The sequence below is a fragment of the Musca vetustissima genome, unplaced genomic scaffold (genome assembly GCF_032173495.1).
Source record: "Musca vetustissima isolate MV318-11 ecotype Yass unplaced genomic scaffold, APGP_CSIRO_Mvet_v1 utg71041, whole genome shotgun sequence".
Classification (NCBI taxonomy): Eukaryota; Metazoa; Arthropoda; class Insecta; order Diptera; family Muscidae; genus Musca; species Musca vetustissima.
This window is the reverse complement of record NW_026874987.1, coordinates 52,771-79,968: the sequence shown is the minus strand read 5'-3', so window position 1 is coordinate 79,968 and position 27,198 is coordinate 52,771. Positions and strand designations below refer to the sequence as shown.

General features: G+C 34.8%; 1 protein-coding gene across 1 annotated transcript in view; it reads right to left on the bottom strand.

Moving 5' to 3' along the window:
* Nucleotides 1-27,198, bottom strand: part of LOC133337523 (uncharacterized) — a 93,288-nt gene that overhangs the window by 64,648 nt on the left and 1,442 nt on the right. The gene's annotated exons all lie outside the window — the stretch shown is intronic.

Sequence of the window (27,198 nt, the reverse complement as noted above, 5' to 3'; positions counted from 1 at the left end):
AAACAAAAAGAAAAGGGGGGAATAGATATTGCATAGCAAAAAAAAAAATTAAAGAGAATGAACACAAGTTTACAAAATTTAGAAGGAATACTGCTGATCTTCTATAGAAGGAAATCAGTTTGTCTTCGATTTAAGGAAACCCTATTCTTTAAAAGAGGAAGTACCCTTGTCATCTAAAAGAAGATTTTTTTCAATACCATACAATAATAATACCTATTGACCTTTTCTTACATACCAATCTAAACAAGATCATTGGGTTTTCTGTAAAAGACGACAAAATCCCTCTCATAGAATCTTCTGTTGGACCTAACGGTTCAAAAGACGATCCTTTGGTATTTTGTGAATAAAGACCCTTCGGTTTTCGGTAAAGAAAAAACCTCGAGTCTTTAACAAAATTAAGAACATTTTAGCTTCTGGTATGTTACAATTAAGCCGATGATCTGCTACAGATCTACCATAAAGGAAGACTATCTCTGCAGCTTATTACATTTCTACACAAGAAGGCATTCAAGTTTTCTATAAAAATGCCTCTTCACGAATATGTTGTGATCCGCTCAGAAAGAAGTTCCCCTGGCATATCTAAAAGAAAATCCTCTGGCCTTCTATGAACTAAAACATTTTGCACTTCCCGTAGAGAAGACCACCTGATCTTCTATAAGAGAAGACCAAATCTTCTATTATAAAAAAGATTCTCTGATATTCTATAGAAAGAGGCTCTCCCTTCTTCTATTATATAAGATCCTCGAGTCGATAAAGGGGACCCTTTATTCTTCTAAGAAGAATATCCTCAGGTATACATAACAGTAGACCTCAGGATATAGAAGAAGACTATCTCCCCGTCTATTATAGAGGATACTCTGATATTCAAATAAAGAGGACCCTCTGGCCTATTTAACGGTAGACCCTCTGATCTTCTGTTAAAGAAAATCGTCTGGTCTAATTCTATAGAGGATCGAACCCTTTACATAAAAATAATCTATAAAAAAAACTCAGGTCTTCGATAAGGAGAGCTCCAAGTCTTCCATAAGAAGAACGAAATGTCATAAATAAGAAGAGTTCTAGATCTTCGGTATGAAGAGATCCAGGTCTTCTAAAAGAAGAGTTCGAGGTAATCGATAAGAAAACCGCGAGGTCTTAGATAAGAAGAGCTCCAGGTTTTCGATAAGAACATCTTTTATAAAAGCACCTTCAGGTTATCAATAAAAAGAGCTTCGATAAGAAGAGCTTCTGATCGTGTATATATTTGGAGGTCATCCAGTCTTATATTTAAGAAGTAAATTTAATAAAAAGGTCATCTGGTCCTCTTTAAATGAAGACATTCAAATTTTCTTTTAAAGATAATGTCCTGGTCTTCGATAAAAGAAATCTCTGGCTTTTTAATACAGAAGACTTTGAGAATACCCTCAGATTTGAATGAAAAAATGACCTTGGACCTCTGAATCATTGTCTTAAAAACGGGACTCTTCCTTTAACCAAGACCCACTTGCATTCGAGTATGAGGCCCTAGAGCTCTGTAGTAGAGTACCTAGGAAGAATACCAAGATTATTTTATAAGGAGAAAACCCAGATATTTTCTAGGTGGAAAAATAGAGTTTTTCTAGAGGAAGAAGACCTTCAGCTCTTTAAGAAGAAAAAGATCTAGATCTCTTCTAGAGGATGAAGACATAGATCTATTCTAGAAAAATAATGTCTAGAGCACTTCCAGAGAAAAAGACCTAGAGGCCATCATCAGAGAGAAGACATTGAGCTATTCTAAAGGAAGAAGCCTTACAGCTCTACTAGAGGATAATGACATAGAGCTCTTCAAGAGGAAGAAGACCTGCAGCCTTTTTAAAAGAAAAAGATCCAGAGCTGCTCTAGAGAAAGAAAACCTAGACCTCTTAAAGAGGAAGAAGACCCAGACCTCTTCTAGAGGTGAGAAAGAAAGCCTAAATCTCTTGTATATGAACAAGACCAAGAGCACCCCTATAAAAAGGGACCAGAGTTTTTCTATAGAAATACGATTTACAGCTCTTCTAGAGGAAGAACGCCTAGAGCTCTTTTGGAGGAAGAAGACCTACAGCTTTTCTAGAGGAAGAAGACCCACATATATTTTGGAGAATGAAGACATAGAGCTCTGCTAAATATTGAAGACCTAAAGATCTTCAACAGGGAGAACACCTAGAGCTCTTTTAAAGGAAGAAGGCCTACAGCTTTTCTAGAAAAAGAAGACGTCCTCCAGGGAAGACGATCTGGAGCTCTTTTAGCGGAAGAAAATGTAACAATCTTTTTGAGGAATAAGATCTTAATCTCTCCTAGAGGAACAAGACCTAGAGTACCCCGATGGCGAGACAACCAGAGCATTTCAATTGGAAGACGACATAGAGCTCTTCTACTGAATGAAGATCTCAGGTTTTTCCAAGAAGGGAAGAAATCCTAAAGTTCTTCTTGAGGAAGGAGCCTTAAAACTATTCTACGAGAAGGTCTCAGGTTTTTCAGGAAGGGAAGAAATCCTAAAGTTCTTCTTGAGGAAGGAACCTTAAAACTATTCTACGAGATGGATCTCTAGATCACTTCTATGGGAAGAAAAAGAAGTAGAACGTTTCTAAACCAAGAGGTAGAGCGGACTTTGCAGAAGAATATCTAGAGCTGTTCTAAAAGAAGAACCCTATGCATGCATAGAGTAAGAAGGCCTAGAGCTGTTCTAAAGAAAAAGGGCCTGCAGTACGTCTAGAGAAATAAGACCTCTTCTAGAGAAGAAGATTTAGAGCTCTTTTAGAAGAAGATGTAGCAATTTTTTGTGGGAAGAAGAAGACCTTAAACTATTCTAGAGGAATAAGACCTGAAGACTGATAGAAGATCTGGAATTCTTCTTCAGTAAGATGTATTGAAACGAATCTAGAAGATAGATCTCTGGAGCTCTACTATGGGAAGAATAACTAGAGCGGAGTTTGCGGAAGAATTCCTAGAGCTCTTCCAAAAAAATAAAACCTATGCACTTCGATCCTCTATGGGGAAGCTGTCGATCATTTTTTGTTTTAAATTTGTTTTTTCCTTGCCAAAATATATTCCCACGTTTCCCTGTAGCCCAGTGTAATCACATCTTGTTATGATGAAAATCATTTCGTTGGCAATGAGGCGAAGCCATTATTTTTATTAAAGCCAAATTGAACAGAGAAAATGCTAAACAAACAAAAACATTGGTGTATGTGTAAGGAGATGAAGAAGAAAAAGAAAACAAAGAAAAATATGATGATGATGGTGAAAAAAACGCAACAACTGTATTTGTTAATTTTTCGATAATAAATTTCAAAATATATTTTGTTACTGCAATGTTTGAATATGCGAAGCAGTTTGTATACAAATTCTGCATTCGCTCTCCTTCTCACCCTCCTCCTTCACTTAGTAAGTAGTTTCATAAAAAAGGGGGCCTAATTACATTTATCTCTGCTAGGGTCATGCCAGTTTTTCTTTTTTGTTCGTTTTATTTGTATTCTCTACCACCTTATGCATATTTGTTTTTCTTTTCGTTATGATTTTTTTTTTGTTATTGTTTTTTGGTTTTATTTATATTAAAAAAATGCAAAATCAAAACAAAAAACAAATTACCCTCTCTGTTAAACAGAAAATATTATTAACATTGGCGCAATCTTAAACAAAACAAACGTGGGGAAGAAAAGTGGAAGCAGAATACTAAGGACTAGTAATTGTTGCTGAAATACTGAACGAAAAAGAAAGATAAACAAGAAACGAAATCATACAACTACATATGCAATTTGTAAGAAGAAGAAATTGGTAGCTCGTATGGGTGTGTGTGAGATATACAGTGAGTATTAAAAGAAGATTTGTAAATCTGGTAAGGAAGATAATCTTTTCGTTTATCTACCTATATGAGGATATTTTTATGAAAAGGAAAGTCCCTAGGTCTAGAATCCTCTCGTTGTATATATAAAATATATATAATAAGTCACCTATCAAGGCACATCCTCAGGTCATCTATAAGAGAATATCTAGGGGCTATTATAAAAACCCACCTCTGGGAAAACGGTCTAGAGATCTTCTAGAGAAAGAACGAATTCTTGGAGGTATTCAATTAGAAGAATGCCGAAGACCATTCCAAACCAAGAAGACCTTCAATGTGAGGGAGTTTTAAAGTATTGCTATAGGAAGACGATCTAGAGTTCTTCTAGAGGATGCCGACCTAAAGCAAAAATATCACAAGCTCTTCTAGGCAGAAGATAATTTCTAGAAGCAAAAATATCGCGAGCTCTTCTAGACAAGGCCTCGACGATTTCAAAATTAAGAATACCTAGCTCTCCTGACAGAGGGGATGTGTTCTTCTACAGCTCTTCTAGAGGAAGAAAACCCAGAGCCGATCTAAAGGAAAATGCCCTAGAGATACTGAATATATAGAATTCCGATATTTTGCTTACAGACGATCTTAAAACCTTGTTTAGTGAAGCATCTGCCCATTGAAGTCCTATAATGATATTTTGCACTAAATTTTACATTTAGATGTTCTTTAGGGATGCCACTGGAGAATACCACTGGAGAATACTTTGTCCATAGGAGATTTCTTAAAGATATTCGGTACTAAGCAGACTATTGTAAAATCTTCTAGACCAAAAAGCCCTTCAAAGTCAGGGAGTTATAAAGTATTGCTATATGAAGACGATTTAGAGTTCTTCTAGAGGATGCCGACTTAAAACTCTCCTAGAGGAAGATTATATAGAACTTTTCTAAAGCAAAATTATATCGAGCTCTTCGAGCCTGACAGAGGAAGAAATCTTCTTGAGGAAGAAATCCCAGAGCCGGTCTAGAGGAAAATGGCCTAGAGATATTCTACTGAATATATAGAATTCCAATATTTTGCTTACAGATGACCTTACATCCTTATTTAGTGAAGCATCTAACCAGATTTTCCACCATTGACCATATTTTCACTTTGCGCCATATCCGACGAAAAACACATCAACACATTCCACATTTTCGACGACTAAAAACCGCATTCGACAGACCTATCCGTTCAGAGGTGTTTAAAGTGTTCGACATTCCTGCAAAATTAATTCGGCTATGCAGGATAACTTTAACCGGCAGTTAAAGTCGGAAAGCACCTCCCGCAGCCCTTCAATACCGAACGAGGATTCAGATAAGGTGACATTTTGTCATGTGACCTTTTAACATCCTGCTGGAAAAGGTCATACGAGATGCAAATGTGAAGAGATATGTTTATCCGTACACCAAACAGCATATGTTATGTTCGCCTGCATCGACGACATGGACATAATGGGTCAAGCATTGCGAGCGGAAACACCCACCTTTAAGAGAATTGATAAGGAGTAAATTGCGAGGAAACCAAGCTGATGGAACCAATGCACAAGACGTCCAGTAGACTTGGACCAACTTTGGAACTTGAAAACTACAGCTTCGAGAAGATAATAGTGTTGGCCAACAGATGCTGCTATGGTCTGAGTAAGCACATCAAAAACAAGGCCATCTCTCGCCAGACCAAACTCACACTCTACAAGATGCTGTTATTAACCCTGCTGTTGTATGGATCTGAAGCATGGGTACTTGCGCAAGCAGATGAGGCAATTTTGGGAGTGTGAGAGAGAAAAATTATCCGGAAGATCTATGGGCTGATCTGGGTCGCCGGTGAATATCGTCGTCAAATGAGCTATACCATCTATTGAACTATATCATCCATTCTCGGACATCGACATAGTCAGGTAGATCGAGCTGCAGCAACTACGTTGGCTAGGTCCTGCTGTGAGAATGGATGAGGACTCCTCCACTCGAAAGGCATATAAAAGCGAGTTAAGTGATGGCTCACGCAGAAGGGGAAGGCCACGAATCCGATTGAAAGATCAAGTAGAAGACAATATCTCGGAACATGATATTTCAAATTGGATGAGATGCGCACAAGACCGATGCGCCTGGAAATATTTTTTTAAGCTCGGAACAACATTTCTGTCATAGGCCAACTAAGTAATTATATTTCTACAAAAATGTCGGCAATTTTCAACCTTTATAAGAATTTTAGTTCAGAAAAATCCTTTGGAAAATCTTATGTATATTTCTATGTTCTGTTCCCTTGCCCACAAGAAGAAGAGTGACCTGTCTATGGTTACTTCACTCAATAAAATATTTAAATAAGAAAACCTGTCTATGAAAAACCTTAAAACAGAAATGTATATGGTATTCGATCTATTGAACTGGTCTTCTGTCTATAGAAGTCTTGCAAAAGTCTGGATAATTTTTAATGTCCAGCTGCTTTCTATAACGTTTTTGTCCACGAAAGTACTGTAGAAAATCTTCTGTCTAAGAAGCCTTGTGGAGAATCTTCAGACACATGAAGGCCTTCGGGTGTCTTCTGTATATAATATCCCTCGGGATGGTATTCTGCCTACAAGAAGACCCTATAGGAAACACGCATACAATAGGGTGTTCTGTCTACAGATTACATTCGATTAAATATTTTAAAGATCTCCGAAGTTTTTCTGAGACTAATAGAGTATTTTCTCTCTGTTCAAGTCCACTGGTAATGCATATGACACAGAAGTATTTTACAGGATCTCTTGTATATAGAAAACCTCTAGTGATGAACTCTTCTGTATACTCTGTATACAGCTGATCTTTTGAGGAGTATTATAAATATATCTAAGAAATGTATATGATTTTCTGTTGAGAGACTATAACCCTAATTACTCATTAAATCTCTAAAGCACATATACAGGTTTACACCCTCAGCCTATGGTTTGCGGAGGTATCCGGATTTACATTAGTAATTAATTATTCGCTTTATATCAAAGAGGTTTCAGATTTAAATTAAATATAAAAGTATAAAAAACGTTAACCATTTCTGAGGGAGGTAGCAGAAGGAGTGGGCCAATGGGTACCATCTTCAAACCTGATATAGGCTTGGTAAAGATAATGGGTTGTACAAAGTTTGGTTCAAATCGGATTTTGATATTGGATTTATAAATATTGAAAATTTTGACCAGAAGGATTGGACCAATGGGTTCCATCTTCCTACTTGATCTGGGCTTCGTAAAGATAATATGTGGTACAAAGTTTGGTTCAAATACGATAGTCATGCGAAAGTGATATTAATTAATTTTTTGCACAATTTTTACCATTTTGTGGGCGAGGTGCCAGAAGGAGTGGACCGATATTCACCATCTTCGAAATTGAACTAAGTTTGGAAAAAATAATAAGATGTGCAAAGTTCGGATGAAATTAATTATTCCCTTCGGGAGTTATCGTATCAAAGTGTGCATATACCCTCATTAGCCATAAGGCTGAGGGCATAAAAATTAAAGAGTGTCTATAAAAAAGGTCTTGGGGTTATTAAATCTGTTTAAACAAGTCCTAAAACCGATTTTCTATCAGCTATCAATAATTATTTTCGGTACCCAATTTTGATACCATCTGTTTATCATATATGTGTATGGGTGTTTTTGTATTGTTTTTTTTTTCTTTGTGCTCCTACGTAACTACGAAACTAATTGCTGTGGCACTCACTCATTTGATGTTGTTGTTTTTGTTGCTGTTATTTTCCTATTTTTATTTTTTTGGCATCATCTCAAACCGAAGACAACGTCAGAAGAACACAAAAAAAAGAAATATTTTCATTTTCATGGGTGCTATGAGCAGCTACCCGAACGCTTGCTCATTAATATTGCGGCAAACATGCACACACACACACACACATATTGCTTTATTGTGATAGTATAAATTGGTTAATTGAACAGTGGTTTAAATTGGATTTATTTTAATTTAAGAGTGATATTGGATGGAGACAAGTGAGATTAGCATATGGGAGTACAATCAGCGTATTTTGGAGACCATTCATCTTTGAGCGAGCTTCAGCCACGATCGATACATTATATCGGTATTTCACAGTGCTGGTACTTTATCATCATATAGACTCTGTAGATGGTCTCCTATTAATATAAATATTCTTCAGACTTCAGATTCTTTCTCCCCTGCATTAGGTATCCCTTTGTCATTTTACCTCTTACACCACTGTACAGCAACGACTAAAAATCTTAAACATATGTATATCACATCTGTTGTATGTAGTACAATCAATAGCAGCAGCAACAACAACAATAACAGCAGCATCGATATACTATATTTTATGTACATTTTAATGCGTACAACGTAAATACATGTGTACGTATCCGAAAAGCCTACTTCTTCTAGCATTGCTGTTCGCCCATTCAATGAAAAGTCCAAATGCATATTCATGTACACACACATACGCAATCGAATCGTGTGTATTTCCATAATCATCATTAGCATCGAATAGCAAGCAGCTTGTCGTTGTGTACATGTCGACAATGAGTTGAAGTAGCAAACACCTAGGTACAAGCTTACAAATAATTAACAGTGAGTTATCTTTAGGATGTAACTTGGCGGAATTTAAAAAGAGAAGAAAGGGTATATCTCTGAATTTAGGGTAACTTCCAAAAGGTAGAAAACTTGCCACTGGCATTCTAAAAGCAGCCATTTTAAGGGAACCCCACCCATTCTCGATTTTAACATTTCAAGATTTTCAATGGGCTGGTAAATCAATACCAATGCTTGTTAAGGTTTGTAACTTTGCACATATATATTTGAAGATTTAAAAGAGAAGAAAAATAATTTACAAAAAAATTTTGTTATTGTTTTGTTGTTGTTTTTTGTAATTAAAAAAACTCCTTATTTTTGATGGCGGGCATGATAACTCCTCACTGAAACATCGGAATTTCCAACGGTGTTAGAAAGAGTACATATCTAGCTCTCGTATGAACTAGGATTATTGACTTCGCTCTAAAATTAAGAAAATGGCGGACCTTTGAAAAAATATTTTTGGAAAATCGCCGATTTTTTACCAAAAAACAAGTTAAAAAATAAGGAAGATCTTCACCGATTGACTTTATCCTAGTTCATACGATAGCTATACACTCACAGAGAAACGTGTAAAAATTTGGAATCGATTGGGTTATTAGTTTTTGAGTTATCGTGCCCGCCATTCGCAAAAGAGAAAAACGCTTTTAAAGTTTGAGAACCCCTTTAGCCGTCACTTGATGCTGACACAATAAATCGGCTATATTTTCAAGCAGATTTTCATTTTTTGTAAAAATAGTGTAGATTCGAATTAAATCAAAAAAAATTTGACCCCGAGAATGGGGGGGTCCCCTTAAAATACGTTTATAGGATCTTGTTCAGCTCTGCTACAGATAGGAAATCTTCTTGGAGTTGTCACATTTAAAAACATATATAGTCAAGCTTGTTGGTTGTATGAGCTTATTCCTTTATGAAAATTTCCATCCACCAAAGGACCCTCTGAAGAGCTTCACCTTATCCAATACCCCTTCTGATAATAGAAGAGCTGTGAGCCAGAAGTAAAATAACTCTACTGTATGTTATATGTATAGAATGCTTATAGAAAATCCTAGGTCTAATTTTATGTATCGAAGACCCTACTTCTGGATGTTATATGCATAGAACGCATATAGACAATATTAGGTCTAATTTTATAAATCCTTAGAAACTTCCTTCTAAAGGGTATCATTCGGTAGATTAGCCCCCGAAGCTTATGATAAATGTTTTCCTATTTAGAGGAACTTTGGATAATCTATAGAGAAAATCTTTACATGATATTCAATTAAAAAAACATCTATCTCATTTAATAGAGTAACTAGAAAGGATTATTCTGTCAATAGTGCCCAATAATATTTTCTAGACATAAAACACCAATGGATGCATTTCTATAAAAAAGAAGTCAAACAATTAGTTCCATATTCGAATCCGATCTAGGCTTGGTATATATAATATGTTATACAAAGTTTGGTTCATATCTGATAGTCCGCTTGCCTGATTATAAAAAAAATAATTTTCAGCAAAATTTTGATCCTTTTGTGTGGGAGGTATCAGAAAAAGTGGACAAATGGGTTCCATCTTTGGACTTGATCTAAGCTTGGTAAAGATAATATAATATGTTATACAAAGTTTGGTACAATTCGACCTTCCTTTCGTCTAATATTTAATTAAAAAATATTGAAAATCTACGTCAAGGCTTGGTAAAGATCCGTTCGCATGATATTATAAATAAATTTTTTTTTGCACAATTTGTAGCATTTTGTATGGGGGTTATCAAAAAGAGTGGACTGATATTCCCCATCATCGAAATTGAACTATGTTTGGAGGAAATATTACGATGTGCGAAGTATGGATAAAATCGGTTACTTTCTTTGAGAGTTATCATGCGCACCAGTCGGCCAGACAGACGGACGGACCACTTTAAATTGTCTGAGAAGGATTTGGTCCAAAGAAGCATGGGGTCTAAAACCAATATTTCGATGAAGCACATTTTTTCCCCATCAACGTGTATATACCTTCATTAGCCATAAGGCTGAGGGTATAACAACCTTATAAAGAAAACTTCGTGGATATACAAACCAAAATACCTTCTCAAGGCGATGGGCCCGTATAAATTTCGTTCTGAGTTTTGGACAGAATACATATAAAAATCCTGATGAAGTTTCCCTAAAAAATGTTCCTATACAATAAGTTTGGGATGTCTAGTGTTTATTACAACTAGGAATGGTCTCCAATATAATTTTTTTGAAAATCTTTCAACTTGTGTATACGACCCTTACCAGGAATTTCATTCTATAAAATATCTCTACGGAATCTTCTTTATTAATACAAGATCTGTTAGATTATTTCTGTCCATGAAAAACCGCTGAAACTTCGCTCGTCATAAAATATAACTACAGATCTCATACTGGCTTTCTGAGTCACTTTCCTTAAATACGCAGCTTTCCTGGAAATTTTCACAGAAAAAATTAATATTCGAATAGTATAACGATTTTTTTCTAATGCCGTTACCAATTTTCTATGTTCTATAGAATTTCTGTGTCCGTATTTGATTTGTTTCTGCAGACGCGACTTTTTAACGCGACCAAACATAAACAGTATTTGTTGTGTACCATTCAGATGACAGTTCTAATAATTTAAATCTAAAATTGGAAACGAAATGATAAACAGCAGCAACAACAACGAAGACTAAAGACATTTATCCGCATCTTGTTGATGAGTCATAGAAATTAAAAAAGCCGTAAGAGGTTCATACCCCCATTTTTGGGTAAATATTCGAGTACTTTAAAACTATCCATTTTAAATCGACTTGGTCTTCCATAGGAAGAAGAATACCAGCAGCTCTTCCAAAGGAAAAAGAATACCTGAATTTCTCCCACAGGAAGAAGAATACCTGCATCTCTCCCCACAGGTTTCCTATAGGAAGAAAATTATATGCAGCTCTCCTATAGGAAGAAGAATATCTACAGGTCTCCTATATTAAGAAGAAAGAAGAATACCAGCAGCTCTTCCATAGGAAGAAGAATACATGCAACTCTTCCACAGGAAGATGGAAGATTCAAAATTTTTTGCGTCGTCCTTGACCATAATCAGAATCTCCTAGCCTATCAACTTCTCGGCACGATGTCCTTCAAGGGGTAAATAAATACGCAATAGAATTCACACAAAAGTCTGGGTCGATTTTACCCACTATTTTCATCTAAACAGCTTATAATTTAGCCAGATTTTCTTCCTCTGTAATATTTTGTGGTTTCGGGTTATAATTGTGACCAGGATCCGTTCTACATACAAAATGTTTACAAATTTTCTGTGGTCTGTATCGTGTTTACAAATTATAATAGGCAGAAGGGCGGGCCCACAGATCTAGATCGACTCAGCCGATATACCGTTCTTGTGGTCACCCAAAGCTATAATGCTCCTACAAAATAGTTGTTTAGGGTATACAAATGTGAAAGTGAAATAAAAATCCTCTGGCTATGCAATTTGAAGTGTAGCTCCATGTTTTTGCATAGGTCCCATATCTTTATGTTAACTTCCACATACGAAGACCACTACATATATTTCTGTCATAAGAATTTTTATCAATTTGGTCAGAATCGTACTCAGTACGGATTGAAAAATGCATTATACCTTGAAATATTTCTGTGGAAATTTCTGACAACTTTCGACGTGGATAATCTGGACATGAGTGCATCGGTGAAGTTTTATCTATGTATGGCGATGAAAAAGTCATCCTTCCACCACCATACCTGTAATATTAAATGGACACTTGGCCGTAAATATGGTTTGTTCTCATTGGCTTGGGTCGTTTGGTACAAGGCCATTTTGAATCGACCGTATGAGTCTTCAGAGACGAGTCAAATCCAACGAAGTTGTTCTCAAAAGAAGATCTTCGAAGCAAATAATAGACTTGGAAAATACTTGAAAAATCGAACAAGAGAAGACGGATCACTTTGTGAGCGGCTAAAATGTAGTATTTATGGGTCATCTGCTCCGGATGACCTAACTTGGCACCCAATAACCTATTTTTATTCACGTATATAAAAATATGTGGTAAACGATTGTCATATGATGCTGTTGATGCATTCAAAAGCCATGTTCGAATCGAATCCATCGATGATGTATTTTTTCTCAGAAAATATACGAAAAGTAGTTAAGATATTTATGAAACGCCCTCTGGCGGTGGTCATAGGTAAAAATAAATATCAGAAATTAATTTCTCGACCTCAAAACCTAGACATAAAAAAGATAATATAACGATGAATAAAAAATCGAATTTTGAATCAAAATGATATTATAGAAAAAAAAAAATCATTTTTTAAAAAGTGACTCCAAATTTCATAATTCTAGCTCTATTGGTTTACCTAAAATAAAATTTTACCAAATTTAGTACCATTTAGTACCCATAAGTATTAATTTGTTAAACTGAATCCTGACCCTAATCCTACATCTCTACCATGATCCTAACTCCAAATTGTACCAATTATATTACGATTTAGTACTTTTCGTACACATAAGTAAAAAATTTCCAAAACTACGTACATATCCCAATCCTACACTACGATGATAATGTTACTTTCAATTTTCAGGATTCCAGCTCCAAATCAAATTTGTACCAAATATAGTATCATATAGTACTTTTCGTACACATGAGTACATGCTTTCCAAAGTCTTCTCATATCGACCCTACTTCTCAATTTGCATTCCAAATATCAAGTTTTTAGCTCAATCCATTCACGCAATTGACCTATTTTTATTCACGTATATAAAACATATGTGGTCAACGATTGTCGTCGCCATATGAAGCTGTTGATGCATTCAAAAGCCATGCTCGAATCGAATCGAATGTACCAAACCTTATACATTTCAGTACTTTCGGATACTTACAGTTCGAATTTCCAAAATGCCCTTTGCTACATCTGTTCTACACTCCGTCAGTGATCCTCAATCCAAATTTCTGAGTTCTGGCTCTACTGGTTCGCCAAATACAAATGATACCATATTTAGTACTTTTCGTACCGTTCTAGAACGAATTTCCAAAAACCCAGCCTTATCTGTCACATTTGGACCAAGAGTGACACTCACCTAAAATTTCAAGATTCCAGCTTTAACCGTTTCGTCTGGGAGTTGATGAATCGTTAAATCAGTCAGTCAATCAACCACTTTACTCTTTTATTAGTGCAGATTAAATTTGTACCAAATATAGTACCATATAGTACTTTTCGTACACATGGGTACACACTTTCAAAACCGTCTACTTAAATAGACTCTACATCTCAACCCTAATTCGCATTCCACATTTCAAGTTGTTAGCTCTATCCATTCAAATGCTACGAATTTGTACCAAATTAAGTACATTTTAGTACTTTTCGGATAGTTATAGTTCGAATTTCCAAAAACCCTTTGCTACACCTATCCTACACTCCATCAGCGACCACCAATCCAAATTTTAGAGTTCTGGCTCTACCGGTTCGCCAAAGTCAAATGATATCACATTTAGTACTTCTTAGTACATTTCGTACCGTTTTAGTACGAATTTCCAAAAACCCAGCCTTATCTGTCACCTTTGGACCAAGAGTGACCCTCACCCAAAATTTCTAGATTCTAGCTTCAGCCGTTTCGTCTGAGCGTTGATTAATCGTTAAATCAGTCAGTCAATCACTTTACTCTTTTATTAGTATCGATTAGTACTTTTCGTACCGTTCTAGTACGAATTTCCAAGAACCCAGCCTTATCTGTCACATTTGGACCAAGAGTAACCCTAACCCAAAAATTTCAAGATTTTAGCTTCAGCCGTTTCGTCAGGGATTTGATGAATCGTTAAATCAGTCATATCATTTCCAGGTCATCCATGAATAAAATTTATTTTATAGGTCACATATTAATTGAAGATCACTGCAAAGTTTTCTGCAGAAGGTCTTCCTTAGATGACTAAATTTTATAAATTCAATATATTTAAATAGATTTCAAATGAATGGAGCTTTTCACATGTCTATATAATATTTCATTTTTGACACTTAAATATCATTTTCATATTTCCGCACTCCTCAAAACAAATAAACAAAATTAACGAAAAAAACATCAACAGCATCTAACTGGACACCAAAACTGACACATGTGCTGGGCTTGTGGTGTGGGCAATTTATTTTATTTATAAGCTTTGAATTGTCTTATATAATCTCGGCATATCAATAAATTAATAAATTCTTTTAATTTGACGTCAACTTGAACTGGAAGTCCTCGAACTTCGATCTGGTCTGGCGTGCAGTATTTTTTCTTGCCTTTTCAAATCAAAAGAAAATAAAATTCAAAACAATTTCTTGTTTTTCGCTCCTCATAATTTTGTTTATTTGTTTTTTTTTTTTTTTTTTGTAATTTTTTTCTATTTCAATATTAAGTTGATATTTTTGGGAAAGATGGGAAAAAACAAAACGAACGAAATTTTGATTTACTCAATTCATAATTAAATCTCTTGAATAATTTGTTGCTGTTATTTTTTTCGAATGTTTGTTTGAGTCCAGCCGATATTTTGTTTGACCGTTTAACATGATGGTTGTTTGCTTGTTGGGTGTGTGTCGTTCGTTCGTTTTTTTATTTTCTTCTTGGCACAAGTGGCAAATTCGAAAAAAATTGTATATACAAATTTAGGGGAATAAAATATAAAAGAAAAAAAACAAACAGTGGGACCTTTGGTAAGAAAAATATGACATTTTCCACAATATAAATTTTTGTATTTAAATTATGACTAATTAAAGCTTCAAGTGAAGGGGTTCCACTGTTTGACAAAACAAAAACAACAACAAATCGGCAAAAATACTGACAAACAAATTTATTGCTTCATTTTGTGGCAGCATCTGCAAAGATTATTCTCTGATGATTTATTTTTATAATAAACCAAATCGAGAATGAAAGAAAAACAACAGCAAACAAATATGAACAGCGTACCGAAAAAAAATAACATCACTAAATGGCGTTGCGTATACGCCACACTATTATGCGACACCGCACACACACACGTCTAAAAGTTTAGTGTTGTGTGTGTGTGCGAATCGCTAATGGTCACAAATTAGTATAAACACAATTATTTATTTCATTTTTCATATTTTTTTGAACGTTGGTGTATTTTCATGTTGATATTTTTGATACATTCGAAGACAATCTGCTGGAAGTCGGAATTCGTTTTGGGGAGATTCTATCAATTCTATCAATAAGTTTTGCTATAAAAATCTGAAGAAATATGCCATATAAAAATAAGACAATAGAAAAACTAATAATAAATATTTTTTCTATAGAAAAAAATGTATCGATATTTTTTCAATGAAAAATCTATGGGAGGAAAAAAGTTTTCATCTTTTTTTCCATTAAAATTTGCAAAGGAATTTTTATAACAAAATACAAAGATTAAAAATAGATTTTCTTCAAATTTGATAAATTCAATGAAATTAGTAGTAAAAATCTTATTGGCTAGACCAAGAGAGTTCTAAAAAATCCGATAAAGTATGATGTGGTCAATATAACCAACAAAACATGATTTGTTTTTAATTGGTACTGGACATTTTACTCCAGTTTTCGTTTCGAAAAAAAAAAATCGATTTTAATACCCTAGGTTGTGAGGATATTACAACATTGCATGGCTTCATGAGTTTGTACCGCCACCAAAATGTCATTGATTGTAGACCCACCTTTTAGTATACCGTTCATCATATCTCGACTAGGTAAGTCAATCTATACTTCCGCCTATCCATCATAATTTTTAAACAAAATACAGACCGCAGGTATGGACCAATTGTCATGAAAGTTTGTATGTAGAGTTCTACCAAAGACGACTCTATAGTATGGAGGATATATTAATTTTGTTTTTCCGTTTTTAACTCATCGAAAAAATCATTTCCGACCTTATAAAGTATATTTATTCTTGATCAGCGTAAAATTCTATGACGATCTAACCATGTCCGTCTGTCCTTCAATTGTAATCACTCTAGCCTCTAAAGGAATAGAGATAGATAGAATAGAGATAGATAGAATAGAGATAGATAGAATAGAGATAGATTTGCAAAGAGTCTTCTTTTGTCTGCAGGCAGGTCAAGTTCGAAGATGAGCTATATCGGTCCACGTTTAGGCATAGCTCCCATATAAGGGTACCAACCAATTTCCAGTATTTTGCGGTTCTTGAGCGCGCTTTTCAGCAGAATTCGCTGAAATTTGGTGCATTGTGTTCTTATTGGGTACCATCTTTTCTTAACTAAAAATTATAAATATAGGCCCACTTTTTCTAGAAGCCCTCATAAATGGATACCTTTTGCGGTATTTTTCGACCGAATTGGCTGTAATTTAGTACTTTGAGTTATTGTTGGATAGCAAATCTCTTATAAATATCGGTCCATTTTTTCGGGTAGCCCCCATATTTGTTCCGCGTTTTGGGTTTGGTTCTAAGAATGTGTTGTGATCATTCTACCTGCAGAGGATATCGAGATAAAAAACTAGAATGTGAATTTCGAGAATTAACTATATCGTCCCGCAATTAGGTGTAGCCCCCTAATTGATACCTATCGATTTTCGGTATTTTTATATTTATTCAGAAATGTTCGGTAATTTCTACACGATATGATCAATATTGGTCCCGCTTTAGGTATCGCCTCCACGGACTTACTCATACTAATTTTTTTTGATCCTTTGATGATAATCAGTCAATATTTTGCGCGTCAAATCGATCCTGTGTGAAAAAATACAAAATTTGCATACCGTGTTGTAATTATTTACTCTAGAAACACATAGACCGGAAAAGTTGACAGTATATCCAAGAGGAATGGTTGGCCTTTAAATTGATACCAATTAAAATATTATGAAATATTGGTCCTAGACCAAGGTTTTAAGTTATGGCCCAATCGCCACGGAATGTTGCACGTAGGATGAGTTCTGGTCAAAGAAGATCCCTATTGTTCGGTAATGATCGGTTAACATTTATTTAGGGATGAAATGGAACAAAAACTTTATTTTTGACTGTTTTTTTCTGGACGCCCTCAATACCACAATTATTACCCGAATATCACTAATTTTCACACAGAGAATGTGGTCCTACCATGGAATAATCATGACTGATTTGATAAAAATCTGTTCAAATGGACCCACACTTTTGTGTGAAAATTGCATATATATTTACAACTAAAGTACATTGACCCGAGAATTTGATAGTATATCCAGGGGGAGAGGTTGACCTTTAAACTGATACCAATTATAGTGATGTATAAACTAGGATGTGGGAGTTATACGTAAATATTTAAAGGCTTCTATTACCCCACTAGAGGTCGGAAATGTCGGGCTGATCGCTTTGAAATTTGACATGAAGTTCCGATTGGTTATTTTTGTCGTATAATCGGTCAAGAGGTTGCAAATATCCCCAGCTCACAATATAGAACCGCAAAAAGTTAGATGTAGGGTATTTGTGTGATATCCTACACAACTACCCTACATATGCACTTTTTACCGGGTTAACCTACTTTGTGAGGATTTATTTGCGATATATGCAAAGGGATTGACAATTGAAACCCACTGGGTTAACGAAATCCGGTTAAATGTAAACGTACTGTTAGTTATTTCTTTATGAGTTGTTAACCTCTAATCGGCCAAGAGAGTGTAAATATTGCAAATTATTGTCCAGTCTCGGATTTGCAGAAAGTTAGATTTCAGTGGTAGATATCAATTAATTCGGCACCATTAGACTTTTTGCATGGGGTTAGGCGAAAAACGAAAGTACGTTTATGCCAAAAAAAAAATCAAACTTTCTAATGGAAATGTGTGGCCTAGACCTGAAGTATAACTAGTAGCCCTCGTATACACCATCTTAAGATCCTCAATCATAAATATTCAACTCCTACATTTTCCAGTTTTGGTGTCTATAGAAAGTTCTATAAAGAGTTCCTACTTTATCAGAACTCTAAATTGGCAGGAAACCTCTAAAAATAAAACACCGTTGATAGAGTGTCGGGGTAGAAAACATTCCATATATTTCTATAACAGACATGTGACTCACACATAGCCTTTAACAGGTGCCCACAACATCTCAAATACCCTTTTCAACACTCAATTTGAATTATTAAAAGTAAATTATAATTATGCCAATTCCCGTGCCATATAGATGGTTTATTAAACGACTTCAATCATGCTTTCAACACGCAGACACACATTTTTCCGCCATTTCACATAATTGATTGAAATTTCTAACTCAATTTTTGTGATCCATATAAATTGTTTATAACTAACAAGGAAAAAAAAAGACCTGAGCACTTCCGCTTTCTGAATATTCATTGTTCTCGTGTTGTTTATTGGCAACAATCAAAAATCAATAAATGTTAACACCTTTTCTATTGACTCAAAGAATGAACGGGAATGAGGTGTGTTAGCACCCAACAAAAAAACAAGAAGAAGAATAGAGGCAAAAAATTGTGTTTCTAGTTCATTCATAACAAAGCAATGTTCACTATAAATTCCTTGGCAGCAAAAAAAAACAACTACAGCAACTGAACATAAATTCGCAAAATACTGATGCCATCAATCAAATCGCACTACCCAGAACAGAATCTCTACAAAAATTCGTAGATATAGGTATGTGTGCTGCAACACATGTCTGGATTTTTTGCACTGCGGACCGGACCAATCCACCACCATCAAGTCAAGTGTTTTCCGTTCCGCGTAAAAGCCTTCCTTTTTATTGCCATGCCGCCACAATTTGTTTTTCTCCATGTGTTGTTTACATTTTCCTGCCAATATTCGCAGGGGTTTTGTTGTTTTTGTAGTTGTAGTGGTGATGGTGGCAGTGAATGGCCATGTCTTATGACCCAACAATTTTCTCCATATCATCGCTATATTCGTTAATTGAACCCAGCAATTTTCAATTGAAATTTGCGATAAAACAGTAGGTTTTTGTTGCTTCTACAAAAAATTCACAAACACACAATCACACTTGAGACCCATATGTAGCACGGATAATTGTTGTTAACACTTTTTTTTTATTTTTTGATACTTTTTGGTATTTCTCTTGATTTCAATTGTTTAATTTAACAGGCCGGAAATTTGGCACTTCCCTTTCGAAAATTTTCACGCATTTCATGCTATAAACAAACATCCTATCGAAAATCGCGAAAAAAAAACATGTGAGGCCAAATACAACAATGCCATAAATCATCTTGGAATATTTAACAACAATTTCGGAATAAATATTTGTTTATTTCTTTTGTTGCCGATGAAAACCATTAACAATATTTGCAAATATCGAAGAAATTTTTGAATGAAAAGTAGGGATGGGTACCATTCAAACCCGATGAGGGCTATATCACAGGAAGGGGACAGAAGAGAGGCTAACTTCTACATATAGAATATGGATTAGGGCATTCTATATATAGAACGCCCAGTAGAACACCTTTTTGAAGAATTACACAGATCTTCCGTTATTCGAAGACCTTTCCACATACCTTCCCGCTTTTCCCGAATTTGGAGTGAGATATCACAGGAAGAGGGCAGAAGAGAAGCTAACTTCTACATATAGAATATGGATTAGGGCATTCTATATATAGAACGTACAGTAGAACGCCTTTTTGAAGATATACACAGATTTTCCGTAAATCGAAGACCTTCCACATACCTTCCCGCTTTGGAGTGACATAATATTTATTACAGGTCTTGATAGACAGCGAACCATCTACAGATCTTACAGAAATAAAACTCCACAATAATTTAAGGTTTATAACGGGTTTTTATAGACATAACACCTGGTGGAATACCGACTACCAGGCGGGAGAACTCCTACAGGCCTTCACTACACTTTACGTATTTTATAAGACTTACTCAGATCTTCTGTAAATCGAAATCCTTATATATTGGCATATTCAGGCCTATCGTATAACAAAATGGATCCTATACAACGAAGACCTTTTACAAAATAACATAATTTCTCTTACAGGGCATATACAGAACCTCCACTTCTAAATATTGAAGTACTTACAGGGTATTCAAAAGATAAAGCATCTGGTAGAATATATCTACCAAACAAGAGACCACTTACCGGTCATCATTATACTTAACGCTTACAAAGGCCATCCGTAAATTGAAGACATGTTTAGACAAAAGGACACATACAGGTCTTCCATAAAAAAGGTATTCTATACACCGAAGAACTTCTACAAATATGTTATAGAAATGAGTGGTGGCTTCATCCTAATTTCGAGTGGCAATATCATACAGGCTTTCTTTAGAAAGTATCTTTTCTTAGGAGAGGTCTTGCAGATATAAAACGCCTCTTCTACATATTGTAGAACTTCAAGGTGTTTCTATAGATAAAGGGCCTAGTAGAATACATCTACCGGGCATGACACTTCCTACAGGTCTTCACTACCATCTACAGAGATTCCGTACATAGAATACCTTCACTATATCTTATATAGACAAAATAATGTGCAGAGGTCTTTCATAGAAAAAATATCTTTTATACACCTTGTACAAGTCAGCAATGAAAATGAGGAATAGCTTTTCCCAAATATCGAGTGTATGCCATCTACAAATCTTTAGATGGAAAAACATATGCAATCTTCAAAGGCCTTTGGAACTTAAAGAATTTCTACCGGTCATCAATCGACAACATAAACTATAGATTCTCTTAGAAAGGATGGCTTCCACAAATCTCTGGCAAGTCTTCTGTAGTCAGATCTTTTACAGCCAGATAAGGGTATCCTCATCAAATTTACAGGAAACCTAATATTAGAAGACCTGCTATTGGTAATCTAACGGACGGAAGACCTCCAACAGCTCTTCTATAATTAGAAATCCTCTTGAAGGACTTCTATAGACAAAAGACCGTCTAAAGGCGTTTTACACTCAGAAGTCCTAACTACATACGGTCTTATAATGATAAAAAACTTTACTCATTTTTCATAGAAACCTCCAACAGGCCTTATAGGCTCTACAAATTCTTCTAGAGGCAGGAGGTGGTTTCTATAGGCACTGAATGTCTCCCCTTAGAGGTCTTCAATAGCTTTGCTATAGATAAGCTTTGCTATAGACAAAGGAAAACTTGGACAGAAGGATTTTTCAAGTTTTCTATACACAGAAGACCGTCAACAGGTGTTCATAGATGAAAATACTACTGAAGATCTTCTCTAGACTGAAGACATCTTGTAGATGTTCCATTGACAGACTATACCCTGCAGGTTCCCAATAAGCAGAAGCCCTATTGAAGGTTTTCGATATAAAGAAGACTTCCTGTAGCTCTTCTGTAGAATAAACATCTTCTGGTCTTAATTCTATATAATTCTATAATTCGGAATGACATCCGACAGGTCATGATTTCTTGCAGACCTTGTACATGTAGACGCATTCCTGAATGTTTTTAAGAGGTAGGGTGCCTCTTGTAGATCTGCTTAAAATAAAAAAGACTTCATATAGGTCTTCTAAAGGCCTCATGGATGTCATTTATATGCCGAAGACCTCTTGAGGGTGGTCTATATAAATAAGGCTATCATCAGGTCTTCTAGATACAAACTCATAACCCAACAATTCTTCCAGCCAAGCCAAGCCGAATGACAGCCGAATTCCTGGCTATATTTTGTACATATATAAAATTCTTCAGGTCTCCTCTCATAGACCGATGGGTCTTGTATAGCTCTGTAAGTCTTCTAAACACAAAAGAATCATTTACTACTTCTAAATACAAAATACCTTATTTGGGACTTCTTTTTAAAGGGTTCTACGGAAACAGAGACCTAATACCTCCATGATTCACTGCAATGTATGCCATCAGCCTTCATCTCATCTATATATCGATTCAACGGTCTACCAGGTTGTCTATACATTACGGTTCACTGACCAGACTCCAGTTCTGCTTTCAATTCGTCTGTAAAGACTCCGGAAGGTCAGCTCAATTATAACAGAGTGGGCTATGAAAAGCTTACAGACCAGGTCATCTCTATATCGGTTCACTGATCACACTCAAGATCGTCAACTGATTTGCCTTCCTTTCATCTACAAAAACTTTCTGGAGTTTCAGGTCGTGTATAAAATACAATGAGGAACTTCAGCCTATCTATAAAGACCCCACGACATTCAGCTTTGCAATAAAGAAGTACATTCAGGCCCTACAGGCCCTCTATGAAAGACTCCCTTTAGATGGTCAACGAATATCTTCATTAAACTCGTTCATGAATACTCAGTGGACTTCAGCTCATCTATGAAAGACTCCCTGTTTTAGGTGGTCTATGAAACACTCCCTGCTTTTGCTAATCTATGAAAAAAACTTCCTGCTTCAGCTGGTCTATAAAAGCGGGAGTCCCTTCAGCTCGAATCTATATTGACTGATTTCCGATCTTACAAAATTATACCCTGATCTTAGTTCTTCTATTAAAGATTCCCTGTTTCAGCTTGTCTGTGAAAAAATCATTTCAGCTCATGTATGAATGATTCCCGTCAGCTCCCTAACGATAGACTATCTGGACCTACAGCTCATCTTTGTAAACTACCGGACCTTTCAACTTGGCTTTAGCACTCGATGGATTTTCAGCTAGTTTATATAGACTGTCCGCCTCTTCAATTTGCCTTTAAAGACACATTGAGATACAGCTCGCATTTAGTTCCCATCAATTCGTCTATAAAGATTGTCTCCTGACCCTTCAGCTTGTATATAAGGTCAAACAGGTCTTCTATAGTAGTTATAAAATTCCAGACATTTTAACTTGGCTTTATGGATTCGCTGGACTTTCAGCTCATTTACGTAGACTCTCTGCCTCTTCAATTCGTGTATAAATATTGCCTTCAGCTTATTTGTGTAGACTCCGCCAGATTCATTGAGCTACAGCTCGCCTTCAGCTGGTCCATGAAATCTTCTGACCTCTCAGCTTGTCTATCAGGTCAAACTGACCCTTCGATTAATCTATTACCATTCCTTGGCCCTATTACTACCCTATAAAAATTCTATAAAAAAATCAGTTCTGCCTTAGAACAATTTCTTTAAAATTATTAAAATTCTTAGCAATAATATAGTTCCCTGCTCCCGACACACAAAAAAAAAAAAAAAAAAAAAAAATAGGTCAACTACAAAAACAAATTTGTGTTTCCAAGGGAAAAATAAGAAGAAGAACCGAAGCACTGCCATAAAGCAAAAATATATGGCTAATAAATGTAGAAAACATTGTATTGCGTTTATAGTCATGAGTGTATTGCTATGCAAGTGTGTGTGTGTGTGTATTTGTTTGGCTGTGTGTGTATGCGGATAATTGCATTTTCTATCTTTGCACATAAATTGAGTTCAAGTAGTTTATAAAAACTAAATTTAAAACAATAACAATAATAAACAATGGAATATAAATATTTTTTTGTGAAATTACGAGAGATGTTCGGATAGCTACGAAAGGCAAATAAAATATATATTATTTCGAAATATTGAATTTAATGTATATTGAACTCGGAAAATAAACACACACACACACATGGGGGAGAGATGCGCGCATACACACACACACTCATACTTAATGTGGAGAAGTGGTGTAGTGGAACAGTTAAGTGGGTCGGATGGGGTGAGGTCAGGTTGGAATGTTATTATGAAAATGTTTTTATGGAAAAAAGTAGATCTAGTAAAATATATAGACTATATGGTCTGGCGGATATAAAATTTCGAGGTACCATCAATGAGCTTGAAGATCTTTTTTCGAAATTTGTTAGGTTCTTTAGACCTAATATAATGATTATTGATATGTCTGCCCCAATTTGGACCAGCCGTCTTTAAATATTTTTATATAGCAATATTTTGAGGAAATAGACCTCTCTCACGACCCACCTTAATAACACTAGCATACATATTTCATCATATATGTATGTATGTGTATTTATTTTTTGCATACATACTCTCACCCCTCCACAACCGAAAAAAACACACAAATAAAGCAAATAAATTTCCACAGTCGAACGCAAATGTATCGATTCGAATAATGGCAGAACAGCAACAACAACAAAAGAACAGGTCGTAAATATTCCGAAATCAATAAAAATTGAAATTTGTTGCTGAACAAGCTGTTACACGCATACATATGTATTTGTATATGTTATTTGCGGACATGAAATTTTCAACCAAGCAGCATCCAAATACCTACATACATATATGTTCCAATATTGTATACATACATATATCCGGCACGATATACTGTGTGTACTGTGCCACATGAAAGATGGACATCAATATGTCTGTCGGTTGTTGTTGTTGTTGCTGTTGTTTATCTGTCTATTTTCCACATCCGTATGGAAGAACGAATCCATTCTGACAAACATGAAAGCCAATAATTTTTCGTAGTCAGTTTCTTGTTGATACATCGCCGGTATTATTACATTAATTTTCAATATTAAAAAAGCAACAACAACAGTATTTCAAAATAAAAGCCGAATGCCATGAATTTTGCATTTTATTTCGAAAATAAAACACTACTCTGGATATGAGATGAATAAACCGTTCAAAGGTTATCGTATTCTGAAGGAGAAGTGCCACAAAAAGGCTCGTTGCAATTTCAAGTGCCACAGCGAACGAGTAGAATTAACAATGAGTCATTTGTCTTTCAATTTTATTTGCATTTTTTTTCTTTAGAATACAAAAATTGACTCAATTATTTTTATAATCGTGCACAATGCACATTTCAATCAATGTCGAAGATTTTTATTTTGATAAATAATGTTTTTATGATAATTGAAATTTGATTTTTTTCATACACAAATAAAAGGAGGGAGAATCCTGCGGACATTGATTCAATAAAAGATGTATTCATTATTACATGCAAATTTGGATATTGTAAAACAGAGCTTATAGATCTTTAAATTATTACTATTATCAGCCTATAATTCTACGATTGAGTGGAAAAAACACCTACTCCGACTCCGATATATTCACATTTTTATACCCTTCACTACACTGTAGTACAGGGTATTATGTCTTTGTGCATATGTTTGTAACAGGCAAAAGGAAACGAGATAGACACATGGTTCCTTTTGAGAATATGCATAGAATCACTTCCTGAGTCGATTTATACATGTCCGTCCGTCCGTCTGTCCATCCGTCCGTCTGTCCGTCTGTAGCGAGTCTGTAGCGAGTTTCTTCAGCAGAAGTGGTCATGTGACAACCGTTCTTCTTGGTCAGTGTAGGAATATCATGATCTGACTTTTACACCACAACTTGTTTGCCTGGAGTCGTCTGAGAAATTTTCAAAACGAACAAGAGAAGACTTATCATTAAATTGGATACGCGAATATGATGGCTATTTACCATATCAATCTAAAAGCGCACCCAATCAAAGAACATGTTATGCTGATATCTCAAACGGAGTGAAAAAATGCTAAAGCAATTAGTTTGAGCACACGAAAAAATATGTAAATCATGCTAGATAATGCTTTAAAAATGTTAATCCATATTTGCATTTTCGGTCCAGTCCATTTTTAGTTCAGAGATAGAGACCTTGTTCTGTTGTAGCATACGAGATACCTAAACATTCTATTTATATATGAAAAGAATTAATAATGGCGTTTTTATAATGAGAAGTTCATATATATTTTAAGAAACAAATTCATAAAAACAAAGACAAGTTTACATACAAAGACATCCATCTTAACATATTCTCCAAAAAATTACACCATCTAAGTGATGTTTTTCTAACTTAAATTTAAGTTTTAAGAATACTTCCTAGAAAGTGAGAAGAATAGTTCCTGACCTCTACAATGTGTTATGAATTAATTAATTCTTCCTAGTTGTTTTATAAAAGTTGTTGTTGACATAATTTCTTTAAATTACGAAAATAATTCATAGAAATAAAGAAAAGTTCTTATTTGGATTTTTACTTTCTAATTTGCTAGTGTTTCTAACGAATCATTTGCTAGCATTAACGTAAGATTTAAGAAAAATTTCTAGCAATTTAATAAAAAAGAATAGTTCATAGAAAGTAAGAAAAATATTCCTTAAAGTATTATATATTTATGAATATTTCATAATAAACTATAAAATGTTTCATTGCTTATGATAAAAGTTAATAAACATTACACATATGAAATATTTAATTATAGAGTTTTTTAAGAAAAAGTTTCTACAAATAACGAAAAAAGTTCGTAAAAAACAAAGAAAAGTTCTTAAACTGAAATGTTGTTGTACTTGTTATAGTAAATTACATTATTTAACACTAGGTAGCGAAAAACAATTGTGTATATTATAACACAGCTTTTTAAAATTTGGTGACATTTGTACCACATAGAACTACGTTTATTATTCATAGTAGCTGCTTAACAGTCGATTTCACTCTTAGAGTAAACACTTACTCTTTATCGAACATTTTGTGCGCACTCTTATTTTTCTAGAGGGAAACTCTAGAGCCCTCTCACCGAAATAATAACAACGTTTTGTATGATTGTAAATAATTTAAAAAATAAGGTAAAAAATGTCTTTTCGACCGATTTTAGGCAATATAGGTATATACAAAATTCCAGTCTTTCTAGTGTTAACATTAAAATTAGTTACTAGAAAGTAAATCAACAGTTCCTAAAAAGTTATATAAAGATTCCTAAAATGTTGTGTACATTTATGAATACTTGCCAAAAAAAAACTATGAATTGTTTCATACTTGTAAGACAAAATGAGCCAAAAAATGAACTTTTATAAACAATAATTAAAACTCCAAAGAAAAAGTATGACAATTTCATAAACACTATCCTCTGTACATGTTTTAACCCTACGATCTATAACTGGGTACATTTGTACCTTTTTTATTTAAAATTCTGCAAAATTTTGGAGATATTTGGATACAATGTTGAGGAATAATTATTGAGGTGTTTTTACTCATA